The sequence below is a fragment of the Vipera ursinii genome, assembly GCF_947247035.1.
Source record: "Vipera ursinii genome assembly, chromosome: 1".
NCBI classification, from domain to species: Eukaryota; Metazoa; Chordata; class Lepidosauria; order Squamata; family Viperidae; genus Vipera; species Vipera ursinii.
In genome coordinates this window covers 339,752,789-339,769,709 of record NC_139512.1, presented here as the reverse complement: position 1 = coordinate 339,769,709, position 16,921 = coordinate 339,752,789, and the positions used below count along the sequence as shown (strand labels likewise).

The 16,921-nt window shown below is 41.4% G+C and overlaps 1 protein-coding gene across 7 annotated transcripts in view; it reads left to right on the top strand.

Moving 5' to 3' along the window:
- The first annotated feature begins 315 nt into the window (after positions 1-315).
- RFFL (ring finger and FYVE like domain containing E3 ubiquitin protein ligase) overlaps positions 316-16,921 on the top strand; it is a 47,683-nt gene continuing 31,077 nt past the window's right edge. For 4 of the 7 annotated variants that reach the window (XM_083351572.1, XM_083351567.1, XM_083351570.1 and 1 more), the window contains exon 1: positions 333-413. The gene's annotated coding sequence lies outside the window, so the exon portion shown is untranslated. Of the gene's footprint in view, positions 414-872; positions 1,103-16,921 lie in introns of all 7 variants that reach the window. The other 3 variants (XM_083351573.1, XM_083351569.1, XM_083351568.1) reach the window with 2 other exon arrangements.

Genomic DNA, 16,921 nt, shown 5'->3' with positions numbered 1-16,921 from the left:
CATTGAACTGAATTATCGTTTGTCAACTTTTTCCTCCGCGCCGAGTCAACAATCATTTCCACCACCCGGGCAGCCTCTCTAGCTTTTATCTCGCGTCCCTCTCTATGGCCTGAGCCGCTCAGCTTCGCTCCCCTTCCTTGCGAAACCTCAACCATAGATAAAAAGCGACAATCTCGAGCCCAGCTTCGCTCTTTAGCTCCACGCCACCGTTGGCCCCGCCTCCTCGTTGCCAAAGCAGCGAGACAGCAGCCAAAGAGGCTGGGCGGCCGGGTGGGTCTTGCTTCTGGCCCCTCCCACTTACTCCATCTAGCCGAGGCAGTTGGAGCCTGGCCTTCGCGAGAGGAGGAGGAGGAGGAGGAGGAGGCGCCGCTGTGTCGCCAAGGTCGGGAGTGGAGCGTTCTCGGTGGTGAAATGTAAGGAGGGAAGAGTCAGAAAGCCGGTTAAGAAATGGTAGAGAGGTGAAAAGAAAATCTCCTTCGTTACTGCCTTTAGAACAGGGGTCGGCAACCTCGGCTCTTTTATGACTCGTGGACTTCAACTCCCAGAATTCCTGAGCCAGCGTAGCTGGCTCAGGAATTCTGGGAGTTGAAGTCCACGAGTCATAAAAGAGCCGAGGTTGCCTACCCCTGCTTTAGAAGGACGCTGCTTTTTTGGGGTGGTGGTTGGGTATGCAAGGAATGGAGTGTGGAGGAAGATGTAGGAAGCTGAAATATGATAGAAGCCGTGAGCTAGTAGTGTGTAAGTCCTGTTGAATTCGGGAAAATATACTTCGGAGTACGTACATTTCGAAGGAAGGTGATGCGTCTTCCTTGAGGTTTGGCTTGGCTTTTTCCTCAGCCCCAGCTCATTTTCTCCAATCTGTTGCTCTCCAGGTGTGTTGAGTTGTAGTCCAACTGCCGCAGCCATACAAGTTACGGACGGTTGGATAGTTGTAGTTTAGCTCACCAGGAAGGCAATCGGGCTGAGAAAGTTTATTCTCTTGGAAAATGTTTCTTCTCTCCTCGGAAAACAAAATACACTTCTTGACTGTGAGAGTGGATCAATAGCAAAGGCGGTGAAAGCCCAGCAAGCAAGGCATGAGCTGTGACTCAGGCTACTTGTGGTAATAAAGATTTATTTTATTTTTTTATGAAAGCTAAAAATGTTGAAAAACATAACGTGATGAACAGGGCTGCAAGTATATTTATTTATACTTCCAGCCCTACATTGTGCTATTCTCCATATGGGCTGGGTTTATCTAACAGCCAAGCTGGCTGGGAAAGCCTGTGTGGCAGCTGGACAACACCAGGCTGGGAAGGGTTGGTATGCACTGCCTTCCAGCTGATGTCATCTCTGGTAACCGAGAAGGAAGGTCCCTAAGATCCCGTGCAAGGCTAGCTTCTGTTTACTGTGCTGGCAATCAAGTTGAGACTTCTTTTTTTTTTGCACTGTTCATTTGCATGATGCTTCCCAGTACAGTGAAAAAAAGAACTTTTGAAAATATTTTCTGGATTGGCAATTAGTTGGATTGCAGATAAAATTGTGTCATATTTTATAGTTAATAGTAAAAATAATAGGGATCATATGAACAGCTTTCTTAAATCCTTCAACTGCTTTCTTAGCTGCTCCTGCATCCAGCCTAAGCTGCTTCTTGATTTCAAAATCTTCATGACTCTTAAGCTCATCTTATCTTGTTCATTTCTTTTCTTCTACAGTTCAAAGGTTTCCCTTCTTTTCAGGAGATTTGCCTTTTCCAGCATGACTGCCTCTGTGCTTGGAATTGTCCCTGTGAACAGTTGTATCATACTACTGCTAGTTTTCAAAATTAATGTTTTCCATGATGCTTTCAACACAATATATATCTTACTTCCAGTGTAAACCAGTAATTAACCCCCATCCCCATTATGCATAGATGAAACAAATTGGTGTGGTTAAGGACCAGGGAAACTGAGGTTTCAGAGTCCATCCTTTGCTAATAGAAACTTATTGGGTGACTCTGAGCTAGTCATAGATTTGCAGCCCAACCTACCGTACCTCACAGGATTATGGAGATAAAATGGAGAGCCTTGTGTAAGCCACCTTGAGTTTTTGGATGAAATATGAGATACAAATCTAACAAAATAAATATTTTTCTAATTTATATAACCTCACTTTCCTTTGTTTTCATAAGCCAAAAGTTTTGGGGACTTTGGATTTTAAGGGGCAAATTTTGCTCCATGATAGGGATGCGGTGGGTCAGGATGCTGAGCTTGTCGATCAGGTGGTCAGCAGTTTGGTGGGTCGAATCCCGAGTGCCACGTAACAGAGTGAGCACCTGTTACTCGTCCCAGCTTCTGCCAACCTAGCAGTTCGAAAGCACGTAAAAATGCAAGTAGAAAAATAGGGACCACTACAGTGGGAAGGTAACAGCATTCTGTGCGCCTTTGGTGTCTAGTCATGCCGGCCACATGACCACGTAGACGTCCTCGGACAAGCGCTGGCTCTTCGGCTTTGAAACGGAGATAAGCACTGGCCCCTAGAGTTGGAAACGACTAGCACGCATGTGTGGGGGAACCTTTACCTTTTACCTTTGCTCCATGAATTATCCCCCAGCTAAACTAAATGACCCAAAGAGTTTCCTTGTGAATGAAATGAAGGACTAACATTTTTGCAATGCTTCTTCATTTTACCACTTAAAATTCTCATTCTTCAAAAAATAAAAACCCAGCTCCCCACAAACCCCTGAAACCCAGATCAAATGGCTTGCTCTTTCTGGAGGGAGCTCTACAGGGTCTCAAAGTAGCTGGTGGAACCTGAGGTTATGAATCAAATACTATTGCTACATGCTTGCTCTACCTTAATTACAATATATAGATTAATACTTAAAACTGCATTCTCCAAATTGCCCCAAATCCATTGCAACTTTATGATAGATTATATCTCCTGTTAGCTCTAGGCACTTTGAACAATTGTGAATGGTGGACATACATATCCAAAATACATGGAAGATAGTATGTTGGGAGAAAAATGCTCTCCTCCTACTCATAGTTTCTTAGAACAATATGAAGTGATTTGTTTTTTTCTGGGATATCATCTCTACTTTGCAATGCAGAGCTGTTTTCCTTGCAGTTGAATACTATACATTTCAAACTGATATGTATTAAATAGCACACGGTATAATTTGATATGTGGATTGCTCTCAGACTTGTGAAGTAACACAAACCTTTTCTTCCCTATTTTCTGTCTGACGTAAGTAAGGAACAAGAGGAAATTGCTTAAATTTCAACATTCTCCTGAACTGTGTTATCATTTAGAAAAATAATAGAATAACAGAGATGGAAGGGATCTTGGAGGTCTTCCAGTCCAAACCCTGCTCAAGCAGGAAACCCTATACCATTTCAGACAAATGGTTTTCCAATCTCTTCTTAAAAACCTCCAGTGTTGGAGCACCCACAACTTCTGGAGACAAGTCATTCCGCTGATTAATTGTTCTAACTCTCAGGAAATTTCTCCTTAGTTCTAGATTGCTTTTCTCCTTGATTAGTTTTCATCCATTGCTTCGTCCTGCCTTCAGGTGGTTTGGAGAATAAGGTGACCTCCTCTTCTTTGTGCCAGCCCTTTAGATGTTGGCATGTGGCTATCATGTCACCTCTAGTCCTTCTTTTCATTAAACTAGACATAACCCAATTCCTGAAATCGTTCTTCATATGTTTTAGCCTCCAGTCCCATAATCATCTTTGTTGCTCTTCTCTGCACTCTTTCTAGAGCTGAACATTTTTTTCATATTGTGGTGACAAAAACTGGATGCTTTATTCTTACCAAGGCATTATAAAGTAGTACTAACACTTCAGGTGATCTTGATTCTATCTCTCTAGGACTGTATTGGCTTTTTTTTGGCAGCTGCAGCACATTGCTGGCTCATAGTTAAGTGATTGTCACTAGGACTCCAAAATCCCTCTCACAGTTACTACTATTGAGTCACCTATTTTGTATCTGTGCATTGGTTTTTCTTACTTAAAGAAGTGTACTTTTCTCACCCCTGAATTTCATTTTGTCAGATAGGACCCAGTGTTTCAATCTGTCAAGATCCTTCTGTATCTTGCTCCTATCTTCTGGAGTGTTGGCTATTTTTGCCAACTTAGTTTTGCCTGCAAATTTGATGAGTTCCCCTTCTAACACCTTGTCTAAATCAGGGGTTCCCAACCCCCGGTCCATGGACTGGCACCGGTCTGTGGCACGGCAGAAACTGGTTCATGCAAACAAAGTCCCAACCCTGGGATGCAAGCAACACACAAAACCACACCCCCTCAAGTCCACAGAAAAACCTCTCTCCACAGAACCAGTCCCTGGTGCTCAAAAGGTTGGGGGCCATTGGTCTAAATCATTGATGAAGATATTGAAGAATGCTGGGCCTAAGACAGAGCCTTTGGGTACCCTACTGCATACTTCCCTCCATGTAGATGCAGTTCCATTAAGGACTACATGTTGATTGCAGTTGGTTAGCCAATTATAAATCCATCTGGTGGTGATGCTAATCTAACCCACATTTTTCTATCTTATCAAGTAGTAGGTTGTGGCCTACTTTATCAAGTATCTTACTGAAGTTCAAATAAATTATATCCACAGCATTTTGCTTTTTTGCTAAATTTGTCTCTTTGTCAAAAAATTTGTCTGGCATGGTCTATTTTTGACAAACCCATGTTGGCTTCTAGTTATGACTTTGTTTGCCTTTAGGTGTTTGCAGATTCGTTCTTGATTATCTTTTCCAGAATCTTCCCAGATATGTCAGGCTGATAGGTCTGTAGTTCCCTGGATCCATTTCCCCCCTTTTGTGAATATGGGAACTACATCAGCTTTTTTCTGGTCATCTGTAGTTCTCCAGTGCTCCAGGATCTTTGAAAGATACAGTTCAGTGGTTCTGAGTCACGTCGGCCAGTTTCTTCAGAATCTTGGGGTATAATCCATCACGTCCTGGTGATTTGAACTCATCTAGAGTGGAAAGGTGTTTTGATGTTTTATTGTTTATCCCAAGTAAACAGTTTAGAAAACAATATATTAACTCCAGTTGAGATCCAAATTGATCTTTGAGATAATCTCAACTGGCTTTGTGATGGTTTTGTTGGAAGATGTTGCATGGGGTAACAGGAAATGTACACATTCCATGAATCGACTTGTACACTCTTCTTGGGTGTAATGAGATCTTGATAAAAATGTAGCCAGTATTGCATGGTGACTTGTGATAATCAGTAATGTAATTACTCAGAAGAAACAATCCACAGAGGTAGTTGCTATTTCTCAAGGCTCTAGAATATTTTGATGTCATACAAACTAGTAGACTTGGTGCGAAATAAAACACTGAAGCATCAAAGTTCTTCGCTGTTTACCACATATGTATGAAAAGTATGAAAATATTTTTTTTAAAAAAATACAGATCCTGCAACATTTTTAAAAGTCTGATTTAGATAGCTGGATTGTCAAACTTAAGGAAATTATCCATTTTTAAAGTGACATAATCTTTCAGACATAGGAAAGTTATGTTAATTTGTGGTAGCACTTTTTCAGCCTTAACAAATTTTATTGAAAGGAATAAACTTTCATAACTGTAGCTCACTTCATTGAATGAAAACTAACACCTTTTAATAAAATTCATAAGTGGAAAACACTACTTGTCTTTTGCTTTATAACATTTTAAAATAATCTTAAGTTATTAGGCATGCTTTTTCCAATTTTCTGTCTTGAAATGCTTCTTGAAATAGCCAGAGCTCTCTAAGGATAATGGTAGTTGTAGTGCATCACATTTATAGGATGCTCAGTTGGGGAAAGTTGTGTTACAGGAATGTGGAAACTGTCACTCCCTAGAGGACTGGGCTTGTTAGTCTCACAGCAAAAACAACAAATAATGTAGACCTCTTGCATGAGTGGCACAATTATTTTTGTTGAAGCTTTTATGAATCATAATCTATAATGCATGAAAATTTATGCCACAAATTTGCATCACAGGGACAACACAAGTTTCAAGGCACCCGTGATATAGAATGTTTGTTTTAAACATTTTTTAAAATTAGATGGGCAAAATTTTGGGCATCAAATCTTTGAGGTAAAATAGCTAGATCTCACTTTACCATTTCTATTTTTTGTAGTAGAATATAACCCCCCCCCCTAAAAATCATTTGGCATTCCTGTCCTTGTTTACAGTCATGCATAGCATTTGTCCCTTGTTGACCCTTGGGTTATGCAGTAAGACATTTGTTATCTTTTAAGGTGTGAAAATTTTGTTTTTGTTTTTTAACTTCCAGGTTTTGTTGAGTTCCAGTTCTCATCCAACCAGCCTCCCAAGGCCAGTGATTATGAATATCTGGAGCTGTAGTTCAACAGTATCCAAGTGGTAGTACAATTTTCCTGCCCTCCCTTATATTGGGTGCACTAATGAACAAATTAATCAGTTTTAGATGCCTACACTAAAAAGTAGCTTAGCTTTTAAAATCCCTCTCTTTGTTAAAGGTTTGTGGAAGTTTGAAAAGAATTGGCGGCCCTGGTTTGCTTGATTAAATCAAATTAACAAGTAGCTGGATTTTCTTAGCAAACCAAGCCATAAACCATGATTTACAAGCAATAGTTGCTATGTCAGCCTTTCTAGCCTGAAGGTTCTCTATGTATATAAATCTCATCCCAGCCAGCCTAGTCTTTGCTGAAATTTCTAGGAGGCAGTCCATATATCTGGAGAGTGTCTATGTTCTGGAACATTGGAGTAAGTTCACAGAATACATTAAGCATAAATCAATAATGACATTATTGCTTAGTGAATTATGGGAATGGACTTCTGTGTAACTAGTAGTGAAAGGCAGTTGGGTGCAGGAGCAGGATAGGTGAATTTAAAACACTAAAGTAGGTTCAACAACATGTAGTGCACAGACCCTTCCCACCTTAAAGATGTTTTTAATATGTTACCTATGCGACAAGACAATTTCTTCCATTTTTGTTTGTGATATTTTGGTGGAAAATGTTAAGGAAAAAATGATAACAAAATGTTACAGTATGGAATACATATGGTCAGAATGCTAAGTAACTATTTCATTACTTAGGTCAGGGCTTTTCAACCTTTTCACCGATTGTACCACTTTTACGATATGGCAACATCCGAGTACCACCAGTCACCTAGCAAGGTGTCAAAAACTTGATGACCCCCCCAAAAAAGGAAAAAAGTGATGAAATATAGGTAGTCCTTGACTTAACAACATTTGCTTAGTGACTGTTCGAAGCTACAATGGCACTGAAAAAAGTGCCCCCCAAGCCACAGCCGAGCAAGACACCTGCCTGCCTGCCCAGTGGCGCTCTTCCTACTGTCCGTGGTTTTCACTGTTGTGAGCATTTCTGTTGAGGATTGGCAGTTGGGGTGGGGGGGTGTTTGGTTTTTATTCCCCTCCCTCTGCTGGGTGGTTGCAGCAGGTTTTGGTCACTTCACATGACCCTGGGACACTGTGACCCTCATAAATATGAATCAGTTGCCAAGCATCTGGATGTAAATCATAAGACCCTGGAGATGCTGCAACATTCCAGCTGATTGGCGCTTCTTCTGAGCTCAGAAGCGCCAGGATCGGTGCCGAGCTCCAGCTGGAGCCTGGTGCTGATCCTGGCATTTCCACTGAGCCCTGACAACCCCGAAGAAGCACTGATCCTGGCGCTTTCACTGAGCCATGACAGCCCTGCAGCTCTAGCCGTCTCTTGCTCAGGCTTGTGCGGTGCTGCCACCGGTTCAGCTCATTCCCCTCCCCTGCTACCACTTTTCTTGGATAGTCATGTACCACAGGTGGTACCTGTACCACTGGTTGAAAAGCCCTGATTTAGGTGACTCCAGGCCATATATTAACCCCCTTTTCTGATGTTCTGTTTTTCTTTACCAAAATTACAATATTTAGGCCAACATGTTCCATCCTCATTTTACAGTTTTTTTTTTTGCTATCCACCTAAGCCTCTCATTTCCACCTATATACTACTAAAATGTCCCTGGTTGTTGAAAAATTGTGTCATAGAGCACCATTTTTTGAATCAACATTCCTCAATGGACTAACATAAAGAATGCATCCAAAATGTAATTACTCCTATGAGATTGAAATTTTGCAAAGTTGTGGCCACTTCAGTGCTGCTGCAGTGCCGTGGATGTTTCCTGCTCTGACAACTGATGAAAATCGCAGCCATTTTCTCTCTGCTTTTAACATGCTTTTTCTTCTGTTTAGAAATCAGGTGCAGAAGGGGGGTTGGGATGAATGCTTGAGCTTAGCTAGCCATAATAAACGCTGCTTTGAGGGAACCAAGGACAAACTGATAACTGATAACGTTTTGGCTGGGAAAAAGCCTGCGTTTCAGGCTAATTGAAGAACATGATTTATGACTGCTTATGGGGGGTGGGAATTGCAATTTGTTGCTTTCTATCTGGGGGAAGGGAAACTAGTTTTGGGGTTCAACTATGTAGGGCCGATACTTTGTTTCCTGAATAAAATGTTCTTTGAGGAAGAATTCTTGCCTTGAAGTTCTTTTGATGGGTTTCATGTATCACAGACATGTCAAACTCGTGATGTCATGTAACGTTGCACAACGTATTGGGACGGTTTTGCCACTGCCCGCAATGGGGTGGGCACGTCTTCCTGATGAAGCCAATGAAGCCAAGTCAATGGGGGAAGCCTGCAGGAAGTCAGAAGTCATTCTGGCACCCACTGGTTTTTTGCCTGTTTGTGGTCATTCTATTTCTCTGTTTAGGTAAGGAAATATCTCTAAAATGATGACCCAGTAAGTCAAAGATTGCCTAATGTCTTCTAATTTGTTTACCTCTCATCTGCTTCTTTAATTATTTCTGTTTATAAAAGTTACATAGTTATAGCACTAGGGCTGAATACCTTCTATATATCGTTTTCTTTCTTTGTTCCTTTTCCCATTCCCCACAAAAAGTACACACATGTACATTTGTGTTTCCCAATTGTATTTTTTGGAAGTCCTTTGGTTCACTAGAGCACCAACAGTTTTTCTTCTTGAGTGTAAATCTGTTTTCACTACTTAACCAACATTGTGGGCTTCTGAGTTTTGTTACTGATAGTGTGTCACATACTTCACTTTCCTTGAGGATTCTGAAGCACTCCGGTGCAGTGGTTACTAGATTACTTTTCCTTTAGAAAAAGATATTGCAAGTTTACAGAATGCTGAAATATTTGGTGTACTTAAGAATTTATGGATAACGGGTACAGAGCAGCACAAAGAGCCTTGGTGGAGCAGTGGGCTAATGCCTCCTTAAGTAACACCAGCTGCCTGCAATTAGTGCAGGTTCGCATCCCACCAGGCTCAAGGTTGACTCAGCCTTCCATCCTTCCGAGGTAGGTAAAATGAGGACCCAGATTGTTGGGGGCAATAAGCTGACTTTGTAATAATGCCGCTTGAGGTGTGTGTGAAGGCCCTAATAAGCAGGCATATACATAGAATGAAGGCTACTGCTAAGTTTGTAAGCTGCCCTGAGTCTTCGGAGAAGGGCGGGATATAAATGGAATTAAAATAAAATTAAAAATTCAGTTTTTTGTCTCTTATTCTCTGATGCAGCTATTAACAAGCCCAAGGCTCTGGACAGCTATTACCTCAAGGCAACTTGCATATACATAGATGGGATACCCCTAACAATGGGAATGTTGATACCAGGGCTTTTTTTTCCTCATAGAACGCTCAGAACGGAGTTCCGGCACCTTTTTTGGATGGAACCTTGTAGGGTAGGCAAGGCGGGTTATATGACATGTGTGAGTTCTGGCACCTTTTTCTTTTACAAAAAAAGCACTGGTTGATACTGTATAATGTAATGGGAGATGAATGGTACATCTGCACACACACACTACTTAAATGAACAAACTGTTGAAGATTATAAGTGAAGTAAACAGTTTTGGACAAAGTTTTGTGCAGTCCTAAATTAAAGATCTGTGTAATTTTAGCTGATGAAATTTATCATAAAGTCCTTAAGGCAGAGGTGTCAAACTTGCTGTGTCACGTGACGTCTTGTGATGTATCGCAACTTTTTTCCCCTTGCCAGAGCTGGGGTGGGCATGGCTTCCATGTGTAGCATCCGGCCCGTGGGTCAGCAGTTTTAACACCCCTGCCTTAAGGGTTTCTGTTACATAGGTAGTTAACCAGAGATATTTTGGGGCCCTAAATAATTTTAAGCTCTGTTTTTTGCTTTACTAGCTAAAGGAGAATACAGAATAAATCTTGGTCTAGCCGTGTTTTCTTCAATTCACATTGAATTTAATAGAATTTACTTTCTAATGAGTTCAAGGATAAAACTGTATTCTAATTGAGTTTAAAAAAATTATAAAGGACCTTAAATGATTCTCCTGATTACCTATTAGAGAGCACAGCCTTATAATGGTTTTGGAGGGGGATAAATGGAAAAACTACTTGTGGTTATATGCAATTGATGCTATCAGTTGATCAGAGAAAGAGGTGTTGTATGTATATATGTGATAGTTGAAAATAATCCAAGTTTTCTTTTCAAGTGAAATCCCATTGTCTTGATATAATAGTTTTAAGAACCAAGACACTGGATAATGTAAGTAAGGCAAAAGCTGCTTATCTTACAGTTTCATCAGTGTTTCACAACCTACAATTAGTGCCTTGGTTGATATCTTTGGCTTGGCTATGAGGTGAGAATATTATCACCTTTATGCTTTGGGAAAGGTGTGTAATGTTGTTCCAGTGAAGCTTGCAAAGTTTGTTCTTCCCATCTGCTAAAGTGTTTTGCGGATAATTCAAGGGGGAAAATCATAGGTTGATCCAATCTTAACTAGTAAGAAACCAGATACCAATCCAAATTGCTACTGATTCTAAGTCAGCTCCTGCTTTCAACCTGTTTAGATAGCAAATATAGCTACTTCATTTTGCTTGTGCCTATCAGACGTTTTGGAAGAGAATTGTCTTTCCTATCCTGCTGCAGTTTGTAAGAATACCAGTGATAACTGCACAGTTTTCATTATTTGACTTCCTGGCTGAGGTTGCTGGGAATCAGCAGCATCTGGAGAGCCCCTAGTTCTGATGAAGCCACTGCTCCAGTTAGCCCAGGATTGTTTGCTTTAACTGCAGGACCAGCTAGCCCAGTTATTCTCTGCTTAATTATCAATTGACTTTTGACAAGTGTCATTAGAATTGGTCTAATTGAAATGGTGCCAAATAAATTTCCATTCCATATGGAGACATTGTAATTGTTCATCAAATCTTGCTGCAATTTCCATCTTTTATGATAACATAATTTATCTTGCACAATGTACTCCATGTACATTCATATCCTCTGGAGCTTTTTTCTTCCTCATAGAGCTGAGGCTCCAGAGGATATGAATATACATGGAGTGTATTATGTGGAGTGTTCACATTCCTAGGTTGGGAGGACTTGATTGTCAATGCTGGCTGGGGAATTCTGGGATTTGAAGCCACTCATCTTAAAGTCGTCAAAGTTACACTAGTTCATTCAGTCATATTTCTGTTAAGTGTAATATGACTGAAATTCTCAAAGAACAGGCTTAGCTAAGTTGCCTTATACTGGAAAAGTTTATGTAGCACAGCAAGCATAATAGTCCTAATAATAAATAAACAGTATGGTAGTACATGGTGGCAGTGGTTATATCTCCCTGCTTTTCTTGCAGATAGGCACAACTAAGAAATCATGGACAGCTCAATGGATAGTTTATGAACCAGGAAATCTAGCATCTTTTGAGAACAAGTCAAGAGTTTTTGATTCTGATAAAACACTAAACAAATCATAGATAGAGCTTCCATGGTATATTAGCTGCATCTTCTTGTAAGAAGAATTGATTCAGTCAAAATAAGTACAGTTAAAGCAACCAGCATCAACATGCTGCTCATTAGCCTTATTACAATTTTTTGTATTCAGCAATTCGCTCACCTAGCTTTGGGAAATCAATAGAACATCCTAAAAAGACATACTGTATGTTAAGATATGCATACTTTTGTATCATTCTAAGGAAACTCCATAGACATATCCATGTAAATTGTAGATTTCAAACGTGATTTTTTTTACATTTTAGCTCTGTGTGATACTCTCACTAACTGGCTGTGGAGAATCAAAGTTTAGACAAATGTCTTTTGCCCCACTACCTGGAGTGATTGATTTACAAGGCCACTTTTTAATACTGCACGTATTTATTTTGGTTTTTGAGAATTAGGGCTATCATGCCGGATATGTAACATTGCTGATTAGCACTACTCAATAGCAGAAAGCATCCCTATTTTGAAAGCATATTTCTATTCGGCAGAAATAATGTACGATCATTTGTTTTAGTAGTTAATGCAACATTTGTGGGTTACTCCTCTAGGATGAGGCAGCCTTTTACATTGCCTACATATTGCTTTTCTCACCTCCTTAAAAACATTTATGGGATTTGTTGTGTTTATTTAAAATTGTCTTTCTAACATCTTGTAAACCACTTTGGGCTCCTTGGGAGAAGAGCAATGTAGAAATAATTATATATAGATGTTTAGTGTCTAGAAATGGGACACGGTGGCTCAGTGGGTTAGGACGCTGAGCTTGTCGATCAGAAGGTCGGCAGTTTGGCGGGTCGAATCCCGAGTGCCGCGTAGCAGAGTGAGCGCCTGTTACTCGTCCCAGCTTCTGCCAACCTAGCAGTTCGAAAGCACGTGAAAATGCAAGTAGAAAAATAGGGACCACTAAGGTGGGAAGGTAACAGTGTTCTGTGCGCTTTTGGTGTCTAGTCATGCCAGCCACATGACCACGGAGACGTCCTCGGACAAACGCTGGCTCTTCGGCTTTGAAATGGAGATGAGCACCGGCCCCTAGAGTTGGAAACAACTAGCACGCATGTGCGGGGGAACCTTTACCTTTACCTTTAGTGTCTAGAAAATGCCAGTGTCTATGTATGCACAGGGCAGTAAGAGTTTCTGAGTAATTTCAGGTCATAGCATATTCTTAAAGGAACTTTTGTAAACATTAGAGCAGGTGTTCAGTTGATCACTATAGCGGCGGTTGCTGGTCCCCAACCTTTCTGACTTGGCAGACCGGCAAGGGGGGATTAAGAGAGGGGATGGATGGTTCTAAGCAAGCAGGCGTGCACAAATGGAGTTGTGCACTTGCATGCTTGCCCGTCGCTTGCGTGACCTGGTTCCAAACAGGCTGTGGCCTGATAGTGAGCTGCAGCCCGGGGGTTGCGCACTCCTGCACAATATTAATTAGAGTCTGATTAGACACAGTTTGTGCCAGTGTGAATTTTTGAATTGTGTGTATGTTTTCCAACTAGGATCTTGCTGGTGGGAAACCTGTATCTTGCTAATGTTGTTTTTGGAGCATTTGCAAAGTATTAGCATGTGGATCCATGTTAGATAGACGTTGTGTTGTTGTTAGCTGCGAAGTCGTGTCCGACCCATCGCGACTCTATGGACAACGTTCCTCCAGGCCTTCCTGTCCTCTACCATCTTCTGGAGTCCATTTAAGCTCACGCCTACTGCTTCAGTGACTCCATCCAGCCACCTCATTCTCTGTCGTCCCTTCTATTGCCCTCAATCTTTCCCAGCATTAGGCTCTTCTCCAGTGAGTCCTTCCTTCTCATTAGGTGGCCAAAGTATTTGAGTTTTAGCTTCAGGATCTGGCCTTCTAAATAGCAGTCAGGGTTGATCTCCTCTAGGACTGACCGGTTTGATCACCTTGCAGTCCAAGGGACTCGCAGGAGTCTTCTCCAGCACCATAGTTCAAAGGCCTCAATTCTTTGGCGCTCAGCCTTTCTTATGGTCCAACTTTCACTGCCATACATTGCAACTGGGAAGACCATAGCCTTGACTATACGCACTTTTGTTGACAGGGTGATGTCTCTGCTTTTTAGTGTGCTGTCTAGATTTGCCATGGCTTTCCTCCCGAGGAGCAAGCGTCTTTTAATTTCTTGGCTACAGACCCCATCTGCAGTGATCTTGGAGCCCAGGAAAATAAAATCTGTCACTACCTCCATTTCTTCCCCATCTATTTGCCAGGAATTGAGATGGCTGGATGCCATGATCTTGGTTTTCTTAATGTTAAGTTTCAACCCAAGTTTTGCACTCTCCTTCTTCACCCGCAACAAGAGGCTCTTTAGTTCTTCTTCACTTTCTGCCATTAGAGTGGTATCATCTGCATATCTTAGGTTGTTGATATTTCTTCCGGCAATCTTAATTCCAACTTTTGATTCATCTAGCCCTGCCTTTCTCATGATGTGCTCTGCATATAAGTTAAATAGGCAAGGCGACAGTATACACCTTGCCGGACTCCTTTCCCAATTTTGAACCAATCAGTGGTTCCGTGTCCAGTTCTCACTGTTGCTTCTTGGCCCACATATAGGTTTCTCAAGAGACAAATAAGATGTTCTGGTACTCCCATCTCTTTAAGAACTTGCCACAGTTTGTTATGATCCACACAATCAAAGGCTTTAGCATAGTCAATGAAGCAGAAGTAGATGTTTTTCTGGAACTCCCTAGCTTTCTCCATGATCCAGCGTATGTTGGCAATTTGATCTCTAGTTCCTCTGCCTCTTCGAAATCCTGCCTGTACTTCTGGTAGTTCTTGATCCACATACTGCTGAAGTCTAGCTTGTAGGATTTTAAGCATGACTTTACTAGCATGAGAAATGAGTGCAATGGTGCGATAGTTTGAACATTCTTTGGCACTGACTTTCTTTGGAATTGGAATGTAAACTGATCTTTTCCAATCCTGTGGCCACTGTTGAGTTTTCCAAATTTGCTGGCAAATTGAGTGTAGCACTTATATTGCATCATCTTTTAAGATTTTAAATAGCTCAGCTGGAATACTGTCACCTCCACTAGCTTTGTTGTTGCTCAGCTTTTGTAAGGCCCACTTCACTTCACATTCTAGGATGTCTGGCTCGAGGTCAGTGACCACCTCATTGTGATTATCAGGGACATTAAGCTCATTCTTGTATAGTTCCTCTGTGAAATTTTGCTACCTCTTCTTAATCTCTTCTGCCTCTGTTAGGTACCTGCCATTTTGGTCCTTTATCATGCCCATTTTTGTATTAAACGTTCCCTTCATCTCTCCAATTTTCTTGAAAAGATCTCTGGTCCTCCCTATTCTATTGTTTTCTTCTATTTCTTTGCACTGTTCATTTAAGAAGGCATTTTTATCTCTTCTAGCTATTCTCTGGAATTCTGCATTCAATTGGGTGTATCTTTCTTTTTCTCCCTTGCCTTTCGCTTCCCTCCTTTCCTCAGCTATTTGCAAAACTTCCTCAGACAGCCATTTTGCTTTCTTGCATTTCTTTTTCTTTGGGATGGTTTTGGTTGCTACCTCTTGTACAATGTTGCGAACCTCTGTCCATAGTTCTTCAGGCACGCTGTCTATCAGATCTAATTCCTTAAATCTATTTGTCACCTCTACTGTATATTCAAGTGGGATATGATTTAATTCATACCTGAGTGGCCTAGCGCTTTTCCCTACTTTCTTCAGTTTAAGCCTAAACTTTGCAATGAGAAGCTCATGGTCTGAGCCACAGTCAGCTCCTGGTCTTGTTTTTACTGACTGTATAGAGCTTCTCCATCTTTGGCTGCAGAGCATATAGTCAATCTGATTTCTGTGTTGACCGTCTGGTGATGTCCATGTGTAGAGCTGTCTCTTGGGTTGTTGGAAAAGAGTGTTTGCTATGACCATCATATTCTCTTGACAGAATTCTATCAGCCTGTGCCCTGCTTCATTTTGCACTCCAAGGCCAAACTTGCCTGTTATTCCGGTTATCTTTTGGCTTCCTACTTTAGCATTCCAATCCCCCATGATGATAAGGACATCATTTTTGGTGTTAGTTCTATAAGGTGCTGTAGGGCTTCATAGAACCGGTCAATTTCATCCTCTTCAGCACTGGTGGTTGGGGCATAGACTTGGACTACTGTGATATTGAATGGTTTGCCTTGGATTCGAACTGAGATCATTCTGTCATTTTGAGGATTGTATCCCAGTATTGCTTTTCCTATTCTTTTATTGACTATGAAGGCTACTCCATTTCTTCTGAGGGATTCTTGCCCGCAGTAGTATACCTGATGGTCATCTGAATTAAATTCACCCATTCCTGTCCATTTTAGTTCACTGATAGCTAAGATGTTGATGTTCAGTCTTGTCATCTCCTGTTTGACCACGTCCAGCTTTCCTTGATTCATGGATCTTACATTCCAGGTTCCTATGGAGAAAAAATCTTTACAGCATCGGACTTTCCTTTCACCACCAGACACATCCACAGCTGAGCGTCCTTTTGGCTTTGGCCCAGTCGCTTCATTCTTTCTGGCGCTACTAGTATTAGCCCTCTGCTCTTCCCCAGTAGCATATTGGACGCCTTCCGACCTGAGGGGCTCATCTTCCAGCGTCATATCGTTTTGCCTTTTGGTACTGTCCATAGGGTTTTCATGGAGTGGTTTGCCATTTCCTTCTCTAGTGGATCACGTTTTGTCAGAACTCTCTGCTATGACCTTTCCGTCTTGGGTGGCCCTTCACGGCATAGCTCATAGCTTCATTGAATTACGCAAGCCCCTTCGCCACAACAAGGCAGTAATCCATGAAGGGGTTAGATAGACAGAAGTGTGCTTTATACTTTATCTGCTTTCAGATGTTGATTAATCTTCTGCTTCATAAGAGCAGGCTGGGTAAAATGCTTGAGTCCTGTGAAAAACAGAAGTTTCCCAGTGATTGTGATTGAAATCAGTGCAAAGGTTGACATCATGAATCCTTGCCAGCTGAAAAACAGAGGTTTCCAGTGATTGTGCATTGAAATCAATGCAAAGGTTGACATCATGAATCCTTGCCAGCTGAAAAACAGAAGTTTCCCAGCCTATCTTTTGACAGCAAGCATCCGTCATTGCATAGAAAGGATCGCATCCAACCTGAGAGCCATGGTGGCATAGCCACATTCTCCCTCACAAACTTTCTTTTGCTGGTGCATCCAAA